Source organism: Zea mays, chromosome 1 (genome assembly GCF_902167145.1).
Source record: "Zea mays cultivar B73 chromosome 1, Zm-B73-REFERENCE-NAM-5.0, whole genome shotgun sequence".
Lineage (NCBI taxonomy): Eukaryota > Viridiplantae > Streptophyta > Magnoliopsida > Poales > Poaceae > Zea > Zea mays.
This window is the reverse complement of record NC_050096.1, coordinates 65,620,268-65,643,181: the sequence shown is the minus strand read 5'-3', so window position 1 is coordinate 65,643,181 and position 22,914 is coordinate 65,620,268.

Here is a 22,914-nt window from a genome sequence, read left to right as displayed (position 1 = left end):
GCCCTCCTTAAGGCTATAAATATATGAACTTAGGGCTTCGTTGAGGGAAGAGAACACTTCACGACTTTCACCTCCATGCTGGACATACTGCGAGGCGCGGACGATCCGCACGGGGCCTTCGGACGGCCCGCAACCTGATATCCCCAGATTGTCTGCTGACATAACCTAGATTGTCTCTGAAAGTCGCCTGGAGGGGGGTGAATAGGCAGAAACTGAAATTTACAAACTTTAAGCACACTTCAAACCGGGGTTAGCGTTAGAATAAAATCGAAGTCCGGAAGAGAGGGCGAAAAACAAATCAACCAAGAAATAAAGCGAGTGACACGGTGATTTGTTTTACCGAGGTTCGGTTCTTGCAAACCTAGTCCCCATTGAGGTGGTCACAAAGACTGGGTCTCTTTCAACCATTTCCCTCTCTCAAACGGTCACTTAGATCGAGTGAGCTTTCTCCTTAATCAAACGGGTCACTTAGACCCCACAAGGACCACCACACAATTGGTGTCTCTTGCTTTGATTACAAGTGCTTGAAGAACAAGAATGAGAAGAAGAAAGCGATCCAAGAACAAGAGCTCAAAGAACACGAGCAAAACTCTCTCTAGTCACTAGGTGTTTGGAGTGTGTTTGGGACTTGGAGAGGCTTTGATTTTTTTGAATTGTGTCTTGTATTTATTGCACTAGCTCTTGTATTGAATGAGATGTCTGAAAAACTTGGATGCTTGGAGTGATGGTGGTTGGGGGGTATTTATATCCCCAAACACCAAACCAACCGTTGGGGAGGCTGTCTGTCGATGGGTCCGGTGCGCCAGCCACGTCACCCAACCGTTAGGGTTCTGACGGTTTCGATCGTTGGAGCTCTGACATCTTGGGGCACCGGACAATCCGGTGCCGCACCAGATAGGCACTGTTCACTGTCTGGTGCGCCTTCTGGCGCTGCTCTGACTCTACGCGAACTGTCCGCGCACTGTTCACGTTTGTAGGCGACCGTTGGAGTTGACCGTTGCGCTTGATAGTCGTTGCTCCGGTGGCACACCGAACAGTCCGGTGAATTATAGCGGAGCGGCTTTCCAAAAACCCGAAGGTGGCAAGTTTGAACTGTATGGCCCCTGGTGCACCGGACACTATCCGGTGGCACACCGGACTGTCCGATGCGCCAGACGAGGGTTCTCTTCGGTTTCTGTCGGGGACCATAATTAGGGGTACCCCCAAGACTCCTAATCTCAGCTGGTAACCCCCATCAGCACAAAGCTGCAAAGGCCTGATGGGCGCGATTCAGGTCAAGGCTCCGTCCACTCAAGGGACACGATCTCGCCTCGCCCGAGCCCAGCCTCGGGCAAAGGCAGCCAACCCAGGAGGATTCACGTCTCGCCCGAGGGTCCCCTCAAGCAACGGACGCACCTTCGACTCGCCCGAGGCCCAGCTCGGGCAGGCTTCGCGGAGAAGCAACCTTCGCTAGATCGCCATGCAACCGTCCGTATCACAGGAGCATTTAATGCAAGGATCGACTGACACCTTATCCTGACGCGCGCTCCTCAGTCGACAGGGCCGAAGTGACCGCAGTCACTTCGCCGCTCCACTGACCGACCTGACAGGAAAACAGTGTCGCCTGCCCTGCTCCGACTGCTGTGCCACTCGATAGAGTGAGGCTGACAGCAGCTAAGTCCAGCCTTGGGCGCCATAGGAAGCTCTGCCTCGCCTGACCCCAGAGCTCGGACTCAACCTCGACGCCGGACGACGGACTCCGCCTCGCCCGACCCCAGGGCTCGGACTCTACCTCGACCTCGGATGACGGTCTCTGCCTCGCCCGACCCCAAGGCTCGGACTCTACCTCGATTCCGGACGACGGTCTCCGCCTCGCCCGACCCTAGGGCTCGGACTCTACCTCGACCTCGGACGACGGTCTCCGCCTCGCCCGACCCCAGGGCTCGGGCTCAACCTCGACCTCGGAGGAGTCACCGCCTCGCCCGACCTCGGGCTCGGACCGACCACGTCATAGGGAGGGCATCATTATCCTACCCCTAGCTAGCTCAGGCTACGGGAAACAAGACCGGCGTCCCATCTGGCTTGCCCCGGTAAAACAAGTAATGATGGCACCCCGCGTGCTCCATGACGACGACGGTTCTCAGCCCCTTACGAAAGCAAGGAGACGTCAGCAAGGACCCGACAGCTCCGATAGCTGTGCTCCTACAGGGCTCAGGCTCTCCTCCGACGGCCACGACATCACATGAACAGGGTGCCAAAACCTCTCCGACAGCCACGACGACATGTACTTAGGGCTCTGGCTCCTCTCTGCTAGACACGTTAGCACATTGCTACACCCCCATTGTACACCTAGGCCCTCTCCTTACATCTATAAAAGGAAGGTCCAGGGCTCTCGTACGAGGAGGTGGCCGCGCGGGAGAACGGGCCGACGCGCAAGGCTCGCGCCCTCTCTCTCCCTCCCTCGCGGACGCTTGTAACCCCCTACTGCAAGCGCATCCGCCCTGGGCGCAGGACAACACGAAGGCCGCGGTTTCCCCTTACTGTTTCCCCCCTTGTGTTCCGTCTCGCACCGACCCATCTGGGCTAGGACACGCAGCGACAATTTACTCGTCGGTCCAGGGACCCCCCGGGGTCGAAACGCCGACATTTTCTTTTGCTCCTTTCTTTTTGAACCCTAACCTGATCTTTTTATTGGTTTGTGTTGAACCTTTAGCACCTGTAGAATATATAATCTAGAGCAAACTAGTTAGTCCAATTATTTGTGTTGGCTTTCAACCACCAAAATTATTTAAGAAAAGGTTTGACCATATTTCCCTTTCAATGCCTAGAACTAGATGTCTCATTCTTATACATAAAAGCATGATGAGGACCAGAATGATACTTCCTAGAATGAATTCTCCTAATTTTATGCTCAGGATAACCAGCAGGATATAAAATGTAACCCTCGTTATCCTGTGCCATGGGAGCCTTGCCCTTAACAAAATTGGACAATCTCTTAGGGGCATTAAGCTTGACATTGTCTCCCTGTTGAAAGCCAATGTCATCCTTAATGGCAGGGCGTCTCCCATTATAGAGCATGCTTCTAGCAAATTTAAATTTTTCATTCTCTATCTCATGCTCATTAATTTTAGCAGTTAGTTGAGCTATGTGATCATTTTGTTCTTTAATTAAAGCTAGGTGATCATGAATAGCACCAACATTAATATTTATACATCTCATGCAAATAGAAACATGATCAACAGTGGATGTAGAGGGTTTGCAAGATTTTAATTCATCTATCTTAGATTTTAGCATGGCATTTTCATCTCTAAGACAGGAAATAGATACATTGCAAACATTTAAATCCTTAGCCTTAGAAATTAATTTATCATTCTCAATCTTAAGGCTAGAAATTGATTCATTAAATTTATCAATCTTAGCAAATAAACTAGCATTATCATTTTTAAGATTGGCAATTGAATCATCACAACCATTTCTCTTTTCAACCTTAGCGATCAAATTAGCATTTTCAATTCTAAGGTTGGGGATAGTGTCATGGCAAATGCTAAGCTCACTAGTTAACTTTTCACATTTCTCTATTTCCTTAGCATAAGCATTTTTCACTTTAACATTATTTTTGTTTCCTTAATGAGGAATTCCTCTTGACTATCCAAGAGTTCATCCTTCTCATGAATGACACCTATCAATTCATTCAATTTTTCTTTTTGTTGTACATGTTTAAGTTGGCAAAAAGAGCAAGCAAATCATCTTATCATCAATAGAGCTACCCTCATCACTAGATATCGTATATTTAGTGGAGGCTCTAGATTTTACCTTATTCTTTTTGCCGTCCTTTGCCATGAGGCACTTGTGGCCAATGTTGGGGAAGAGGAGGCCCTTGTTGACAACGATGTTGGCGGCGTCCTCGTCGGAGGAGGAGTCGGTGGTGCTCTCGTCGGAGTCCCATTCCCGGCATACATGGGCATCGCCGCCCTTCTTCTTGTAGTGTCTTTTCTTTTCCTTCCTCTTTCCCTTCTTGTCGTCGCCCCTGTCACTATCACTAGATAATGAACATTTAGCAATGAAATGACTGGGCTTACCACAATTGTAGCACAGTTTTTTGGAGTGGGGTTTGTAATCCTTTCCCCTCATTTGCTTGAGGATTTGGCAGAAGCTCTTGATGATGAGCGCCATTTCCTCGTTGTCGAGCTTGGAGGCGTCGATGGGGAGCCTACTTGTTGTAGACTCTTCTTTCTTTTCTTCCGTCGCTTTGAATGCGACGGGTTGCACCTCGAGTGTGGAGGTGCCGCCTTGCTCGACAATTTGTTTGGAGCCTTTGATCATCAACTCAGAGCTCACAAACTTTCCTATCACTTCCTCAGGAGACATTAGCTTATATCTAGGATCACCACATATTAATTGAACTTGAGTAGGATTACGAAATACGAGTGATCTAAGAATAACTGACCATTTCATGGTCATCCCATTTAGTTCTCCCGAGGTTGTGTACTTGGTTGACCAAGGTCTTGAGCCGGTTGTACATCGCTTGTGGCTCCTCTCCTTGGTTGAGGATGAATCGACCGAGCTCCCCCTCGATCGTCTCCCGCTTGGTGATCTTGGTCACCTCATCCCCTTCATGCACGGTCTTTAGCACATCCCAAATCTCTTTGGCACTTTTCAACCCTTCCATCTTATTATACTCCTCTCGACATAGAGAGGCGAGGAGTATAGTAGTGGCTTGGGAGTTAAAGTGCCGGATTTGAGCGACCTCGTCCGAGTCGTAGCCTTCACCCCCCACGGATGGTACATGTGCTCCAAACTCAACAATGTCCCAAATGCTAGCGTGGAGTGAGGTTAGATAATGCCTCATTTTATCACTCCACATACAATAATCTTCACTGTCAAAATCCGGTGGTTTGCCTAATGGGACGGAAAGTAAAGGAGTGTGTTTGGAAATGCGGGGATAGCATAGAGGGATCTTACTAAACTTCTTGCGCTCATGGCACTTAGAAGTGACGGACGGAGTGTCGGAGCCGGAGGTGGATGGCGACTGAAAGTCGCCTAGAGGGGGGTTGGATAGGCGAAACCTGAAAATTAAAACTTTATGCCCCAACTAGATCCCTTGATTAGTGGTTAGAACAAGATATACAATTGTCCGAGTAGAAACTAAGTCCTTGCTTGTAAAGAGTATTGCTTTTAAATAATGCGGAATTGATAAATCAATACTACTAATAAGTCTATGAATAAATCAAGAGGGCTTAGATAAGAAGAGCGATAACACAAGTTCTTTCTTGCAAGGTGTTGCTTCTCTAAATGAGAATTTAACTCGAAGCAACACAAAATAATGTTGGCAAGGAATAGCGCAAGAGAACTTAGAAAGGGAAAGAACAAACAAATCACAAGCAATAAGCGCACAAAACACGGGTGATTTGTTTTACCGAGGTTCGGCCCTCGAAGGCCTAGTCCCCGTTGAGGAGTCCACTAAGGACGGGTCTTTTTCAACCCTTTCCCTCTCTCCACCGATCACTCAAGACCGGAGAGCTCTTCTTCTTCTCAAGGATCACTTAAGACCCCGTAAGGACCACCACACTCTTTGGTGTCTCTTGCTAGCTTTACAAGCCTCCAAAACTTTGGAGGAAGTTCAATGGGAGTCAATACTCCACGCGCAAATGAACACAAAGATGTAGCACACACTATCTCTCAATGAATCTTACAAGGCACTAGTGCTAAACTCAAATGAGTAGCTCTCTCTTGCTTGCTTTCTCTTTTGTGGCACTTATGTTGGTTGTATTGGTCTAAGTCTTGTGTATAGGATGGATCAATGAATAGATGTGGTTGGGAGGGCTTGAGTATGTCAACTAGATGACTTGGAATGTTGCTTGGGCTCCCACACCTTGAAGTGGCCGGTTGGGGTGGTATTTATAGCCACCAACCAAATTGTAGCCGTTGGAGAAGGCTGCTGGCGATGGGCGCACCGGACAGTCCGGTGCGCCGCCATGTCATCCTCCCGTTAGGGCTTGGAGCTGGTCGACCGTTGGAGGCTTTGTCCTCATGTGGCACCGGACAGTCCAGTGTGCCACCGGACAGTGTCTGGTGCACCACCGGACAGTCTGGTGCACCTTCTGACCAACTGCTCTGACTTCTGTCGCGTTCACTGTTCTGCACTGTTCCTGTCAGAGTCGACCGTTGCGCGCATGTAGCCGTTGCTCCGCTGGCGCACCGGACAGTCTGGTGGCACACCGGACAGTCCGGTGAATTATAGCGGAGGTGCGCCTGGGAAACCCGAAGGTGAAGAGTTAGAGTCGATCCTCCCTGGTGCACTGGACACTGTCCGGTGGTGCACCTGACAGTCCGGTGCGCCAGACCAGGGAGTACTTCGGTTTCCTTTTTGCTCCATTCTTTTGAAGCCTAACTTGTTCTTTTGATTGGTTTGTGTTGAACCTTTGGTACCTGTAGAATGTATGATCTAGAGCAAACTAGTTAGTCCAATTATTTGTGTCATAGTATAAGTGTGATGCTCATGACAGTTTATGCACTAATGAAAGCATGTTATAGACAACTTAAGCATTTTCCCTTAAGGATTTCAAAGAGGCTTAAGGACCATCCACCTTTGGAACAAAGGCAGCTTATCCTCATTACAAGGTTAGGCTTTAAGCTCTTTGACAATAAAATCACTTCACCCAGCTTTAACAAAGATGCATAAATTCAGGAATGAAATATTTGAGAAGTTAAACTAGGTATGAAGTAGGGCTAATGCATGGACATGCTTTCTCTTCCTTTTATACAAGATATGCAAAGAATGTATAGAGAAGGAAGATTTAGGTACAAGTTTAAATGAAAGGAAGTTGTTTTACTCTTTTGTACCTTCTCATAGAGATGCTCTCTTCATTGTGCTTTGTCCTTGGTCTTAGTTGTTTAAGACCTGTACTCAAGACAATATATGGAAATATTTTGCACAAGAGAGAGTTCTACAACTAGTGATCCTTTCCTAAGTCATTGTCAGCATATATCAAATAGATCACAAATTGCATAGATGTATCAGGAATTCTCCTTTTAACTTAGTGCATATCAAGAGATATTGATTGATAGAATATGCGGCACTAAGAAACATAAGTGTTCATTCAATGATCAAACAAATAACAGATGTGATCAAAAGAACAACATATGCAATAGATAAGCTTTCAAATAGGAGAATCCAGTAAATATGCTACTTTAACATTGAAAGCTACAATCATTGATAAAGGTGACATTATTTTACCAAGTTGGATTGAAATGTAGTAGCATGCCTTATGAGAAACTTGTTCTCATACAAGAGACTATATGGGATTACTAAGATAAAGTGATAGTCTCGATATGACCAAGATATAGAAATAGGCTCCCCCTAGATATATGCATCAAAGAATTGGAATGAAGAGAATAGATGCATTCAATTTTAAAGACAAGTAGGGAGAAGCATTATACATCTTGATCAAGGCTTATAAGATTTGCAATAAGTAACTTATGCCTAGTATTCTCACAATGAAAAAGGTTTAGAGTGCTTACAACCACACCATTGATTGTTTTGAAGATCTCATTATCCAAGTAGGTGTTGTTGCTCTTGATGTCTTTCTCTTTCATGTGAGTGTCCTCCCTTTGTAGTTGTTTCTTTTTCTTTCCAAACTTATTGAAAATACTCAAGAAAGATGTTAATGGCACAAGGGAGTATATGATGAACGATGATTTCTTTAGATAGAAAATAAGAACAATTCATCATCCATAAGTCACATAGATATGAAGTAAACTTCTTAACATTAGTGCACATCATTTAAGAAAAAGGAATATACACTTTTTAAACATTTTGATCAATCATAGGAAATTTACTTCTTCATATTGAATTCATTAATCATTACTTAGAAGCAAATCAATATGAGAACATATATAGCAAAGGCATGAAATAGATTCTAATGGACAAGTGCATTTTATGAGAACGAGATTGAATGCACACCTAGCAAAAATTAAGTCCAATAAAGAATCTATTCTTCACATAGGTAAAATAAGATAATTAAGAGTAAATATCCATTGATGGGAAAAAGAGTTCCCATACCTTTGCTTTTACCTTTCTTCCTTAGGGTGAAGAGTAACCCTAGAGGCTTGTGACTTTAGACATGCACTTTCTCTTTTGTAGATTTCCATAAGTAAGCTCAAGAGATACATGGTTAGTAACACAAGCACAAGTTTCCATTTTTGTAATCATTTTGACAATATTTAAAAGTGGATTACTAAAGCATGGAAACTTTATAATATGAACTAGATTATTCTATGATATATGCTTAGTTTTAACTTATGAAACAAGCATAGTTAATTCTTTAAGATAATGGGAACAAATCTAATTCAATCATGGAGAGCGATGAATGAAGAAGAATTATATCCAATATAAGCAAGAAACAAAACAACATAAATCATTGGATTGACTTTTCTTTTCATGTTAGATTACGCATCTCCAAAAAGAAACTTATTCTCTACTAGTGAGACTACATGGGTTATTTAGATAAAAGCATTAGTCTCACTATTCTAGTTATAGAGAGAATTTTCCTTTTATAAGTGTCATAGGGATTTGAATTTTCCTTACATGACACCATATTCTTTTAGGAACTTGAAAATCTCTCTATATCTAGACTCAAGGCAATCATAAGATAATTAGCGTAAAACATGCCATGAGGTACTTACAACAATTTAAAGCATGTAGATTGCTATGGTATAGAGATGATGAATGTACAATCTACCATATGAGAGAAATTTTTTCAAAGAATGGTGACATAATTAAAAAACATTTGAAGTGCTTTCCTTTTCTATGTGACTACACAAGACACATAAGAAATAATAATTTAAGATACTTGCACTTAAAAGCATAAATGTTACCATCCTTTGGCTTTTCTCCATGTTGTAGGTTTTGACTTTCCGGCATAGGATTAATTCTTTATTTCCTACAACATTGATACTTTCCTCGAGATGATATGAGTTTAAGACATAGTAATTAAAAAAACAACCTTGAGTCAATCATGGATATAGATTATTGAAGATTGATAGCTTGAGTTAACAATAATTGAATTAACTCTCTCAATCACCCCAAAGCTTCATATCATCTCCTTCTTCTGCAAGGCTTGTCAAGCACATTTTGGTACCCATCTCTTGATGGGTCCATCAAGGTTAGTCAACAAAGATCTAGGAACCCAAACGTCCTTTGTGCTAGCACTAGGTAAACTCATTACCTTTCTAGCACAAGTTGCAATTTTGGGTTGCCTAGTTACATGTGAATTAATTGACAAGCTAGGAGTGGGATTGTTACCAATGGAACAATCCTTGAATTGATGTCCCTTCTTTCGGCATATGTAGCATAGGCGATCCTCAAGTCTTGAGGATTTCTTCTTTCCTTGTTTCTTTCTTGCTACATGGTTAGTGAGCATTTTCTTTTCTAACACTATGCCTTTTTGTTTCAAATGGGGACAAGACCTAAACAAGTGTCCCTCCTTGGAGCATTTAAAACAAAGTTTATCATCCTTGTTAATAATCAAGTCATTTTTAATATAGGGACATGACCTAATAGAGTGCCCCTTTTTAAAGCATTCACTACACTTCTTACTTCTCTTAGTGTGAAGTGTGACTTGATTATTACCTTGGATGTTACCTTTTATGGAGGCGTGGTTGAGGCTTTTGGAAGAGGTATTGATTTTCTTCTTTCGTTCCTTCCTCTTGACAATCCTCAAGTCCTTGACATTTTCTTAAAGGGATTTAGTGCATGCCATGGTTGTTCCCGTCTCAAGCTTCTTCACCATGTGATCACGGTTATCTTGAGAAGGTTGAGCAATGCACTTCCCTTTTGGTTGTGTCAAGCTCATTTTAGCCTCTCATTTTCTTCTTTGAGCTTTTGATATGTATCATCATTTGTTCCTGCAAATTCTAGCTCAAAGGAAGATTTTTTTGTCGATGGACAACAAGCATTAGCACATGGTAATGTAGTTTCAATTTGAATATATGTGCATGAGTGAGGTTGTTGGGATTTTAAGTTTTCTATCACAACCTCATGAGCAATATTTAATATGATATGATCATCCATAAGATTTTCATGAGAACATAGGAGCTGTTGGGGACTTGTTCTCAAATGCTATGAGTTAAGAACAAGGCAACACATAAAATGTTAATCGGTAAAGTCCTTCGTCCTTCGAAGCATTATTTCCCTTAGGATATAATGATTTTTGGACGAAGATTATGAAGGACGTACCTTCATAAACACAGCATACGATGACGAAGAATGAATCATAAGGAATATGAAGGATAACATAGACAATTATATATTATTATCAACTTATTTTTGCATTATTATTATGAAGAAACAGAAATGACATTGGATTACAAATGTACCTTCAGCTTGGAAGGAGATGAAAGTACAGGTGTGACGCAAAAGCAAATGCCAAATCAGCGTGAACAGTACGGGGGTACTGTTCACCTATTTATAGGCACGGGACACAGCCCATACAAAATTACATTCATGCCCTTTACATTTGGTAATAATTCTATAGTAATCCACCGAGGTCTGAATAGCCTTTTCATCTTTAAGTCGGTTTCATTTTCTGCTACCACGCCGAAGCTTTCCCGCTCACATCTTCGGCGCTGTATCAACCTTCGTATTATTTCGGGCTTCTCCTACTGTGATACCGACTCGAGTCCGAAGATACCTGTTCACACATTATACTCCAGAAATATTGTTAAATCCTGTTTTTGAGGACCTTCGTAAGCCGAAGGCCCCCAACAGTAGCCCCTCGCAATATTAATTTGTTAAAATAATAAATTTAGATTGCGACATGGACGAAGGCTTTAAGCCGAAGGTCCGAAAAAACACCTTCCCTTTGCTAGAATAGCAACATTCACTGACAGGCGGGGTCTTTCAATTTTCAACGCACTGGGCGTATAAATAAGATCATACCGCAAGCTCATTTGGCACGCTCTCTTGCCATCTGCTCCCGCTCACTCAATTTTTAGCTCTTGCGCACCAAGATTTGCTTAGCTTTTTAAGTTTTGAAGCTTCGGCATTGAAAACAGTTTTTTAGTGTTTCCGAAGATGTCTGAAGATAAGAAGGCTGCTGCCGAGATGAAGCTGAGTCTCTCTGAAGAGAAGAATCTGGGGTTTCTTATAGCAATGTCGAAGACCAATACCGAAAAAATCACCAAAGAGATTTTAGAAGGTTTGTCTGAAGATACTGATGACAGCGATAGTTATGATGTGGATAGTGGTGGTGAAGACTCCGAAGATCGCCCTTGGCGACCAAGCCATGCGGTTTTCGGCAAATCAAGTATCAAAGAAAATCATCTTGTCAACATGAGAGGGAGGTATTTCCGGGACTTGTCCGTTGTGAGGGCCGACGAAGGAGAAAAGACTTGTCCGAGCCCTGAAGAAAATGAAGTCGTGGTGTACCGAAGCTTTTTGAAAGCTGGGCTTAGATTTCCTCTGAGCAACTTTGTCGTAGAGGTGCTGAAAATATTCGAAGTCTATCTTCACCAACTTACCCCCGAAGCAATCATAAGGCTGAATATCTTCGTGTGGGCCGTGAGAAGCCAAGGTCTGGAACCTGATGCGAAAAGTTTCTGCAATATACACGAATTATCATACGAGACAAAACCTTGGGGTAAGGAACAGTATCACAATAATTTTGGCTGCTACAGTTTCGTTTCTCGGTCTGGGTCAAGCTGTCCCGTGCCAACCTTTCGGAAGAGATGGCCCGGCGACTGGATGACAGAATGGTTTTATGTGAAGAACGACCTGAAAGTACGGGAAGATATCAAAGGTATAATTATGCGCCCTATTTGGTAAAGCTTCGGCCTGCGGAGGCCGAAGGTTGAAATGAATGAAGCTGCCGAAGAATGCCAGAGAGCCTTCGGTGTTATTTGCTCTTTTATTGGAACGAGAGATTTGGTACAAGAGCATATTGCCTTCAGAGTATGGCCGCTCGCGGAAAAATGGGAAATGCCGCAAGAAACCATAAAGGAGGCTGACGAAGGTGGACTTATCAGGCTGAAGTATACTTTCAAGTTCGGAGATAAATTCGTTGAGCCAGATGATGACTGGCTAAAAAGCATTGAAAATTTAAGTGATGAACTGCTTGGGGCTTACTCGAAGGCCGAAGATACTGCACTGTCAGCAGCCTTCGGAGGCCGAAAAAAGAAAAGACTGAACCGGGTGTTTGACGCAATCGGGTTCGTCTACCCTGACTATCGTTATCCCATTCGAGGGCAGAAAAGAAAAAGCACAACCTCTGCGAAAGAAGAAGCTGCAACTGCTCCTAGTGAGCCAGCACCGAAAAGAAAAAGGATAAAGGTCCTCACACATCGGCCACGCTATATTGAACCAGCCTCGGTGCCTGAGTTCACCGGAGAGACCTCTTCGGCCACCGAAGCTGAAAAAGCCAACCAAGCCAACCTTGCTGCCAGAAGTCGCAGAATTGGCCGAAGCGCCAACAAGAATAGAATTGGAAGAACCAAAGATTTTGTTACTAGAAACCAAAGAGATGGCCGAAGTGCCATCGATAGAAAAAAATGGAAGAAGTAAAAGGATCAACCGAGGGATCAAAAATATCAGAAGCTTTAAGTCCTTCAGCAAATGTTGAGACAATAAAAAATCAAAAGGGGCCAGCGGTGACTCCGAAAAGAAAGAGAATGGTCAATGTGTTAGATGTTCTGGAAACAATTAAGTCCTCAAGCACAACTCCGAAGAAGATTGTTGCAACTTCCGAAGCAAAAACTGAAATTTCTGATACTAAGGCTCTAGAGCAAGAAACTGAAGCTGAAGCTGGGCCCTCAGAGCCTACAAAGGTAAAATCCTTGGAAACCGAGGAAGAAAAAATAACGGAGCCAATTCTTGTTGAAGAAATCAGTGCTGTTGCCCCCGAAGCATCCCCCAAAGTCCTTGATTATATTATTCGTCATGCTTCGGGGAAAAAATTATCAGAAAAAGAGAAGCAAGAGGCCCAGCTTTACGCCCAAAAACTGAAGTATCCAAAGGGGGCGTTAATATTCAACGGCAGTGGAGAAGAAGACTTTTTGTATTGTCTCCCTGACAGCAAGGAGATTTCTGTCTGTCGGGAGATGAGCAAGAGCTTCGGATTCCCAACACTAGAAGACGGGCTCTCGGTGTTGTCGAAAAACGAACTCGCCGACAGCCTGGCATACAATAGCTTAAAGGTGCAAAAAATGAGATCTTTGTATTTTTTGTTGAGACCAAAATTTTTCGTTTGCTTAAATCTATTGACGCACACACATTTTTCTTTGCAGGGCCTTATACTTAGCAATGCCCTCAGGGCCCAAAAAGATGCCGAAGACGAAGGGTGCGCTATAGCCCTGAGCAACCTTTGTTCCGAAGTAATTGAACTGAGGAACGAAGGTCTCGAAAAAGATAAAATATTACATTCATTGATAAATAGAATAAAAGAAGACGAAGCTATTTTTAAAGGTCAAGCTGAGGCTCAGAAGCGTGAAATTGAAGATCTTCGAAAACAACTGGCCAGAGCCAAAGAGGAACGCATACTTGAAGAAACGAAGCGAGAACTTAGCGACCAATGGGCAAATCATTTAGAGGGAACTGTTGAAGAGCTTCGTTCGTCCAGGAAAAGATGCTATAACAAATCTATGGAGTGTGTTAAGAAGTTGAAAACTAGCTTCGCCAGCGTCGACGCATTCTCGAGCGAAGAAAACTTTACAAGAGGCAACCCCGAAGGTCCCATCGAATGGATTAATCACGAAGCTGAGGCCTTCGAGGAAATTTTAAATAGCCGCGGAGACATATGTGCTTTCTCGGGTGCCAGGGGGATTGCCACCATTTTGGAGAAAAAGGGCTGCGAGCATGTAAAGATTTTAGCGCAATCCGAAGCTACCTTGTCCTTCGAAGATGCGAGAGATCCTTCAGCCGAAGCTAGAATGGTTGGTGGAAAATTTTTCACCGATATCTGGGATAATGGCGGTCGAGAAATGGCTCGAGAAATTATCCAAAAAAGCGAGAAGGGCATTCACGATGCTAGAGAAGTGGCTGAGGCTGCTGAGAAGAGCGCAGAGCCCGAAGGGCAAATAGGTATTAACTAATGGTTTTTATTGTGTTGTAATTTTTGGTTTTAAACTTCGTTCGCAATTTGTAATAGCAATGTAGCCGTATCCTGTCCTCCTTCAGATCCTACTAAAGCGTCTCCGGGCCCTCCCCCGAAAGGAGACGACGAAATTAAAAAGATGGCTGAAGCTATCATGGATGAAGTTGTTAATCGGCTCCTGAACGAGGCTGCAGAAGTTGTTCTGAGAGAAGATTAAGTACTATTGTAAAAACTTCTGAAATGTAACATGTGTAACATCTTGTAACCCTGAATATAATATACCTGTTTTTATTGTTCAATTCTTTACGATGCATGAAATTTTACATACGTACCGTTTTTGAGTCTTTGACGAAAAAACACCTTCCCTTCTTTTCATGCTTCGTGAAGAATAATTTTTATTTGTCACAACAATATCCGTAGTGTTCTGATGAATAATATCCAAGCTTCGTGAAGATATTTTCCGAAGCTACACTTCCGAAGATGAATAGTGTATCTCCTTGCGACTTAGCATGATTTTCCCCTTTTTCAAAACATTCTTCTGAAGATCGATACTGTGTCCCCCTCTTGTGCCATATGCAGCATGATGTATGATGCTTATGCTATGCGGAATGATGCGATGATGTTATGTTATGTAAGATGATGTTTATTCCGAAGATACACACACATCCCTGCGATAAAACACATAATCTTTTTGAATCAGCGTTGTCTTTTTGCTATAAGCCTCCCTTAGGAGCTTCTTCGCCTTTTACTTCAGCGGAATCAGCGTTTATTTTTCGCTGTAAGCCTCCCTTAGGAGCTTCTTCGCCTTTTACTTTCAGCGGTATTCGCGTTGACTTTTCGCGCTTAGCCTTTTACTTAGGCGGTATCAGCGTTGACTTTTCGCTGTAAGCTCTGCATTCCCTTTGGAACGACTTTGGAGCAGAAAACTTACACTGCGCTCCCTTTGGAACGGCTTTTTGTGACTTCAGCAAACTTACTCTGCGTTCCTTAGAACGACTTTTTGTTGCTTCGAAGAATTTTTGATAATTCGAAGGTCCTCCTTGTTATCGCAAATCTTTTAAGCTTCAACGACTTAAGCCTGTGAAGAAAATATATTTTCCTTGTGCAAACAACGAAACTATTACATGGAATTTGAAAAATGTCCTTTATTACACAGAAAATAAAACTGAACGAAAAAGACTGTTATCAAGGAAGGATATTTGTCAATAGTGCTGTTGACTGTGCGAGCTTCGGACTGTTCTCTGAAGTCCCTTTGGTGTGGAGCATATTGGCTCCCTTCTGGCTATTGGCCTTGTTGCAGTGGTGGTGGATGCGGAGGCTGTTGCCAGGAAGCTTGAGGTTGACTCGCCGAAGCAACAGAAACTGCAGGGTGGTTGCCTACATATTCTGGAATGTAAGGCGAATGATACGAAGCAGTGTGCATGACCAGCTTCGGCTGAGCCTGTTGTGCCGCAGCTTCGGCTATTTCCTTTTGCTTCTGGATGGTAACATGGCACATCCTGGTGGTATGGCCCTTGTTCTCACCACAGAACAAGCAAAAAATTCTTCTTGGTTGATCTCCAAATCTTCCGCCGAAGCCTCTGGCGCCTCTGCCTCTTGGAGCTGGTGGTCGGAAGGAGCCTTGCTGTTGCCCCGAAGCCTGTGAGGAGCACTGTGGCCTTTGCTGCTGGCTCCCCCTATCATCATTTTGAGTAGAGTTATGGATTGACCTGACGTGCCTCGGATAGAATCTTCCTCCGAAGCCCCTGGTCATTTCAGAAAACCTGAAAGCCTCCTCCCTTCTTTGACGAAAATCATTATCGGCCCGAATATACTCGTCCATCTTCTGGAGCAGCTTCTCCAAAGTTTGAGGAGGCTTCCTAGCGAAGTACTGAGCTGAAGGTCCTGGCCGAAGCCCCTTGATCATGGCCTCAATGACAATTTCGTTGGGCACTGTTGGTGCATGTGCCCTCAAACGCAAGAACCTCCTGACGTACGCCTGAAGGTATTCTTCGTGATCCTGGGTGCACTGGAATAGAGCTTGAGCAGTGACCGGCTTCGTCTGAAACCCTTGGAAGCTGGTTAACAAGTCCTTTAGCTTTTGCCATGAAGTGATCGTTCCTGGTCGAAGGGAGGAATACCAGGTTTGAGCAACACTCCTGACAGCCATAACAAAAGATTTGGCCATGACTGCAGCATTGCCACCATACGAAGATACTGTTGCTTCGTAGCTCATTAAAAACTGCTTCGGGTCTGAGTGGCCATCAAATATGGGAAGCTGAGGCGGCTTGTAGGACGGAGGCCAAGGTGTAGCCTGCAGCTCAGCGGACAGAGGAGAAGCATCATCAAAAACAAAATTCCCATGATGGAAATTGTCATACCAGTCATCTTCGTTGAGGAAACCCTCCTGATGAAGGTCTTGGTGCTGAGGCCTTCGGTGTTGCTCATCCTGAGTAAGATGACAAACTTCTTCAGAGGCTTTGTCTATCTGCCTTTGCAGTTCAGCTAGCCTGGCCATCTTTTCCTTCTTCCTCTGCACCTGTTGATGAAGCATCTCCATGTCTCTGATTTCTTGGTCTATCTCATCCTCTGGCGGTGTCGGGCTAACAGCCTTCCTTTTCTGACTTTGGGCCTCCCGAAGGGAGACAGTCTCCTGATTGTGGTCCAGCGGTTGCAGAGCTGCAGCCCCAGTTGCTGAAGGTTTCTTCGGCGCCATAGCGAAGGTTTATGATCACCGAAGGTGTTCAAAAACTCGAAGAGTGGAAGTGAGTTCACCGGAGGTGGGCGCCAATGTTGGGGACTTGTTCTCAAATGCTATGAGTTAAGAACAAGGCAACACAGAAAATGTTAATCGGTAAAGTCCTTCGTCCTTCGAAGCATTATTTCCCTTAGGATATAATGATTTTTGGACGAAGATTATGAAGGACGTACCTTCATAAACACAACATACGATGACGAAGAATGAATCATAAGGAATATGAAGGATAACATAGACAATTATATATTATTATCAACTTATTTTTGCATTATTATTATGAAGAAACAGAAATGACATTGGATTACAAATGTACCTTCAGCTTGGAAGGAGATGAAAGTACAGGTGTGACGCAAAAGCAAATGCCAAATCAGCGTGAATAGTACGGGGGTACTGTTCACCTATTTATAGGCACGGAACACAGCCCATACAAAATTACATTCATGCCCTTTACATTTGGTAATAATTCTATAGTAATCCACCGAGGTCTGAATAGCCTTTTCATCTTTAAGTCGGTTTCATTTTCTGCTACCACGCCGAAGCTTTCCCGCTCACATCTTCGGCGCTGTATCAACCTTCGTATTATTTCGGGCTTCTCCTACTGTGATACCGACTCGAGTCCGAAGATACCTGTTCACACATTATACTCCAGAAATATTGTTAAATCCTATTTTTGAGGACCTTCGTAAGCCGAAGGCCCCCAACAGGAGCATATCATATTTTTCTTGAAAAGCTAGATTTTCATATTTTAGCTTTTCTACTTGGTCCTTAAGCAAGGCATTCCTATTTACTAATTGTGCAATACAATGTAAAGCGTTATCTTGCTCAATTGAAATAGTTTCATACCTTTGGACCAAATCAACATGAGAGCACTTTAGCTCCTCATGTTCTTTAGTCAACTCGTCAAAGTGTAGCATTTTCATGAAGAGAACATTTTCTAGCTTTTGACGAGCTTCGCTTTGCTCTCTCGCTCTTTCTAGAAGTTTGAGCATGATCGCCTTATCTTCTTGGCTTAGGCGAGCGTAGAGTTGCATGAAGCTTCTTTCTTCCTCCTCATCCTCGTTTGTGCTTCCGCTATCATTTTCATTAGCCACACAACATATGTGGGAATCGAAATGGGAAGACAGACCTCTTGGAGAGGTGGATTCATCGTTTGGTCTCCATCGGTCATTTTCTTCTTCTTCCTTGCAAGGGTTAGTATCACAAAAACAAAAGGAAGTAGAAGCACAAAAAGAACTATCATGTTTGGACTCATCAAATTTGCTTTTAATTCTAGTCCAAATATCATGCACATCACAAATAGGTTTATCATATTTTATTATGAAGGCATGATAACCTTCTTTGCTAAGGGATTTACTTAAGATGTCATAAGCTAAATAGTTTAAGCGTATACATCTTAAATCTTCTTCAGAGGCATTTTCCCTAGCATAGTTAAAAGGAATGATACTCTTGTCTAAAATTTGTTCTAATTGAGGATCTATTGTCCTAAAAGCATTTATCACCCTAGTAGACCATGAATTATAATTAGAACAATCGGAAAGTAATATCTCAAGAGTTACCTCCTTGTTCTCCTTGGTCTTCTTGTTCTTTTGGGATCTTCTTCGAGCCATCACTTCGAGTTGTTAGACTCAATGTGAAATTCCTAGTTTTGATACCAATTGAAAGTCGCCTAAAGGGGGGGTGGATAGGCGAAACCTGAAAATTAAAACTTTATCCCCCAACTAGATCCCTTGATTAGTGGTTAGAACAAGATATACAATTATCGAAGTAGAAACTAAGTCCTTGCTTGTAAAGAGTATTGCTTTTAAATAATGCAGAATTGATAAATCAATACAACTAATAAGTCTATGAATAAATCAAGAGGGCTTAGATAAGAAGAGCGATAACACAAGTTCTTTCTTGCAAGGTGTTGCTTCTCTAAATGAGAATTTAACTTGAAGCAACACAAAATAATGTTGGTGTCGGGGACCATAATTAGGGGTACCCTCAAGACTCCTAATTCTCAGCTAGTAACCCCCATCAGCACAAAGCTGCAAAGGCCTGATGGGTGCGATTAAGTCAGGGATCGGTCCATTCGAGGGACTCGATCACGCCTCGCCCGAGCCTAGCCTCGGACAAGGGCAGCCGACCCCGGAGGATCTCCGTCTCACCCGAGGCCCCCCTCCAGTGACGAATATATTTCCGGCTCGCCCGAGGCCCTGTCTTCGCCAAGAAGCAACCCTGACCAAATCGCCGCGCCAACCGACCAAATCGCAGGAGCATTTAATGCAAAGGTGGCCTGACACCTTTATCCTGACGCACGCCCTTCAGTCGACAGAGCCGAAGTGACCGCCGTCACTTCGCCGCTCCACTGACCGGCCTGACAGAAAGACTGCGCCGCCTGCGCCGCTCCGACTGCAGTGCCACTTGACAGAGTGAGGATGACAGGCAGTCAGGCCCGGCCTCAGGCACCATAGGAAGCTCCGCTCCGCCCGACCCAGGGCTCAGACTCGGGCTAAGCCCCGGAAGACGGCGAACTCCGCTTCGCCCGACCCAGGGCTCAAACTCGGGCCAAGCCCCGGAAGACGACGAACTCCGCTCCGCCCGACCCAGGGCTCGGACTCGGGCTAAGCCCCGGAAGACGGCGAACTCCGCTCCGCTCGACCCAGGGCTCGGACTCGGGCTAAGCCCCGGAAGACGGTGAACTCCGCTCCGCCCGACCCAGGGCGCGGACTCGGGCTAAGCCCCGGAAGACGGCGAACTCCGCTCCGCCCGACCCAGGGCTCGAACTCAGCCCTGGCCTCAGCCGACGGTCTCCGCCTCGCCCGACCCAGGGGCTCGGACTCGACCACGGCCACGGAAGATAGACTCAACCTCGACTTCGGAGGAGCCTCCACATCACCCAACCTAGGGCGCGGACCGACCACGTCGACAGGAGGCGCCATCATCACCCTACCCTAAGCTGACTCAGGCTACGGGGAACAAGACCGGCGTCCCATCTGGCTCGCTCCACCAGATAGGCAATGATGGCGCCCCGCACGCTCCCTGACGACGGCGGCTCTCAGCCCCCTTACGGAAGCAAGAGGACGTCAGGAAGGACTCGATAGCCCCGGCAGCTGCCCCTCCACTAGGCTCCAGTGCTCCTCCGACGGCCACGACACCACACGAACCGGGTGCCAAAACCTCTCCGGCTGCCACGATGGCATGTACTTAGGGCGCTAGCTCTCCTCCGCTAGACACGTTAGCACTTTGCTACACCCCCATTGTACACCTGGATCCTCTCCTTACGCCTATAAAAGGAAGGACCAGGGCCCTCTTACAGAGGGTTGGCCGTGCGGGGACGAGGACGAGACAGGCGCTCGCGTGAGGCCGCTCGCTCCCTCTCCCGCGTGGACGCTTGTAACCCCCTACTGCAAGCGCACCCGACCTGGGCACGGGACGAACACGAAGGCCGCAGGATTTCCACCTCGTTCACGCCCATCTCCGGCCACCTTTCTCCCCCCTTCGCGCTCGGCCTCGCGCCGACCCATCTGGGCTGGGGCACGCAGCGACATTTCACTCGTCGGCCCAGGGACCCCCCGGTCTCGAAACGCCGACAGTTGGCGCGACAGGTAGGGGCCTGCTGCGTGTTGACGAACAGCTTCCCGTCAAGCTCCAGATGGGCAGTCTCCAACAACCTCTCCAGCCCGGGACGGTGCTTCGTTTCGGGAGTCTTGAGTTCATGTCCCTCGACGGCGGCTACGACATGATACTCCTTCCCCCGCCGTGCGACAGCAGCAATGGCGGCCGACAGCCCGCCCGCCGGCGGCGGAATCGACGACGTCTTCCCCGCATGGTGGAAGAACAACGTTCGAGCTCACCCCGTCCTCTCCCCCGCCGACGGAGGAGGAGGCGGGGCAACCAAGGCCAAGCAGGAGGCAGCGCCTCGTCGGCCGTCGAGCGAGTCGACAGCGCCAGCACCCCAACGGGGGGTGCGCCGGGCATCGACCTCGCGTTTGAGACAAAGACGAGCGCCGTCTCCCCGCAACGCGCCAATTCCAAGCAAATGGACGACGCCAGCACGCTCGCGAAAGGCTTGCTGGGCGTCACCCTCGTACCAGAGACGACAGTGCAGTCAGTCCCTGACGTGACTTCATCACCGCCCGTCGACCAAGAGGTACCGACCGATTCTCATCTCACGCCCCCTGGATTCAGCCTCGACCCGCCAAGCGACCTCGCTTTGGCGGGCGCCCTCGTAGAGGCGAGTCCAAACCCTCTGGGGTTTCGTATGCAGTCACCTTGGGACCGGCTGACAGACGTCTCGACCTACGGGCCCTCTGGGTCCGAGGAAGACGACGTGCCCGACTTCTGTTGGGATTTCTCCGGACTTGGCAACCCCAGTGCCATGCGGGACTTCATGACCGCATGTGACTACTGCCTTTCCGACTGTTCCGACGGTAGCCGCAGCCTCAGCGACGAGGACTGCGGCCCAAGCCGCGAATGTTTCCACGTCGATCTAAGGGGTCCCTCCGAAGGCGACCATCTCGGTATGCCGGAGGACGGTGATCTTCCTAGGCCGGTGCCTCGCGTTGACATCCTACGGGAGCTAGCTGTGGTCCCCGTTCAGGCGGGGGGTCATGACCCACAGCTCGAGCAAATCCGCGGGGTGCCGGCCAGGCTCGACGAGGGAGCAGGAGCACTTGAGCCGATCCGCCGGGACGTCGGGCAGGAATGGGCGGGCCAACCTTCGGCCGGGGAAATGCGTCATCTACCCCAGGGCTTCCAGCACCGCATCACCGACGATGTCAGGATGAGGCCGCCGCCCGCTTCCAGTGGAGTCGGCCAGAACCTGGCTGCAGCAGCAATGCTTCTCCGCGCGATGCCGGAGCCATCAACAACCGAGGGACGGCGAATCTAGGGAGAGCTCAAGAATCTCCTGGAGGGCGCCGCGGTCTGACGGGCCGAAAGCTCTGCCTCCCGAAGGCAGGGGTACCCCTCGGAACATCGCGCCGCGACTTCCCGATTCATGCGGGAAGCCTCGGTTCACACCGGGCGCACGTGCAACACAGCGCCTGTGGCCCCGGGTCGCCTCGGCAGTGAGCACCATCACCGCGACCATCGGGCCCACCTCAACGAGAGGGTGCGCCGAGGCTATCACCCCAGGCGTGGGGGGCGCTACGACAACGGGGAGGATCGGAGTCCCTCGCCCGAACCACCCGGTCCGCAGGCTTTCAGCCACGCCATATGTCGGGCACCGTTCTCGACCCGGTTCCGACCCCCGACTACTATCACAAAGTACTCGGGGGAGACAAGACCGGAACTGTGGCTCGCGGACTACCGGCTGGCCTGCCAACTGGGTGGAACGGACGATGACAACCTCATCATCCGCAACCTCCCCCTGTTCCTCTCCGACACCGCTCGCGCCTGGTTGGAGCACCTGCCTCCGGGGCAGATCTCCAACTGGGACGACCTGGTCCAGGCCTTCGCCGGCAATTTCCAGGGCACGTACGTGCGCCCAGGAAACTCCTGGGACCTCCGAAGCTGCCGGCAGCAGCCGGGAGAGTCTCTCCGGGACTACATCCGGCGATTCTCGAAGCAGCGCACCGAGCTGCCCAACATCACCAATTCAGACATCATCGGCGCGTTCCTCGCCGGCACCACCTGCCGCGACCTGGTGAGCAAGCTGGGTCGCAAGACCCCCACCAGAGCGAGCGAGCTGATGGACATCGCCACCAAGTTCGCCTCTGGCCAGGAGGCGGTCGAGGCTATCTTCCGGAAGGACAAGCAGCCCCAAGGCCGCCCACTGGAAGATGCCCCCGAGGCGTCAACTCAGCACGGCGCCAAGAAGAAGGGCAAGAAGAAGTCGCAAGCGAAACGCGACGCCGCTGATGCGGACCTTGTCGCCGCCGCCGAGTACAAGAACCCTCGGAAACCCCCCGGAGGTGCCAACCTCTTCGACAAGATGCTCAAGGAGCAGTGCCCCTATCACCAGGGGCCCGTCAAGCACACCCTTGAGGAGTGCGTCATGCTTCGGCACCACTTCCACAGGGTCGGGCCACCCGCGGAGGGTGGCAGGGCCCGCGACGAAGACAAGAAGGAAGATCACCAGGCAGGAGAGTTCCCCGAGGTCCGCGACTGTTTCATGATCTACGGTGG